The sequence below is a fragment of the Octopus bimaculoides genome, chromosome 23 (assembly GCF_001194135.2).
Source record: "Octopus bimaculoides isolate UCB-OBI-ISO-001 chromosome 23, ASM119413v2, whole genome shotgun sequence".
NCBI classification, from domain to species: domain Eukaryota; kingdom Metazoa; phylum Mollusca; class Cephalopoda; order Octopoda; family Octopodidae; genus Octopus; species Octopus bimaculoides.
In genome coordinates, this window is record NC_069003.1 from 37,320,913 (window position 1) to 37,321,819 (window position 907).

The following is a 907-nucleotide window of genomic DNA, read 5'->3' on the forward strand; positions in this document are numbered from 1 at the left end:
ATATATATATATATATATATATATATAAGGAAACCGATATATGTGTGTGTGTCTGTGTAAAGAGAATCTTATTCCTAAGTCATCACCATTTGTTGCGCTTTGCCGAAAGAAAGAGATTAAGCACGCGCCCGCACGCACACATGTACACACATATCCAAACACGACTCCATTCATTCATTCATTCATACACGTACCACTCGTATTAGGCCGTGGGAGTGATATCTAGAGAAAAATCAAGGAGTTAGAGGAAGAAAGGGAGATGAAGGGGAAAGATGGTATTGGAGAGAACGAATGGTCTGGAGAGAGAAAGATTGGAAAAGAAGAAAGATAAATCGGAAAATAGGAAGAGAGATAATCACATCGTCAAAGAACTATGTTAAAGAGAGAGAGTGGGGCAGAAAGAGATAGATAGATAAATAGATAGACAGATAGCTAGATAGATAGAAAACAGATATCTCGAAAGAACGAGTGCCAGGTTAAAGAGAAAACACAAGTGACGATAAGTGTAAGACAAAATCATAGAAGAACGTACAGAAAGATGGAAAGAGAAAAATTAATCTGAAAGGACGAGAAAGAGACAGAGAGAGAGTACAGAGTGATAGGCAGAATAGAAAAAAAAAAGGGCAAGAAAAGAGAAAGTGAGAGAGAGATAAAAAGAAAGTGAAAGTAAGAGAAAACGAAGAATAAAGGAGAATTATTGACCTCCAATTCTTTTTTATTAAGATTGCATGTGTAATAGTAATATTGTTTTGTGTACGTTGTTTAAATTTCTCCATTCACCAAATGGATAATAAATATATGATAATCTAAAGTATTTTCTATTACAGAATACTATACACACACATATATATATGTGTGTGCGTGTATATATATATGTATATATATATGTATATATATATATGTATAT

General features: G+C 33.3%; 1 protein-coding gene across 1 annotated transcript in view; it reads right to left on the minus strand.

Moving 5' to 3' along the window:
* LOC106868999 (serine/threonine-protein kinase 10) overlaps positions 1-907 on the minus strand; it is a 19,997-nt gene that overhangs the window by 18,698 nt on the left and 392 nt on the right. The gene's annotated exons all lie outside the window — the stretch shown is intronic.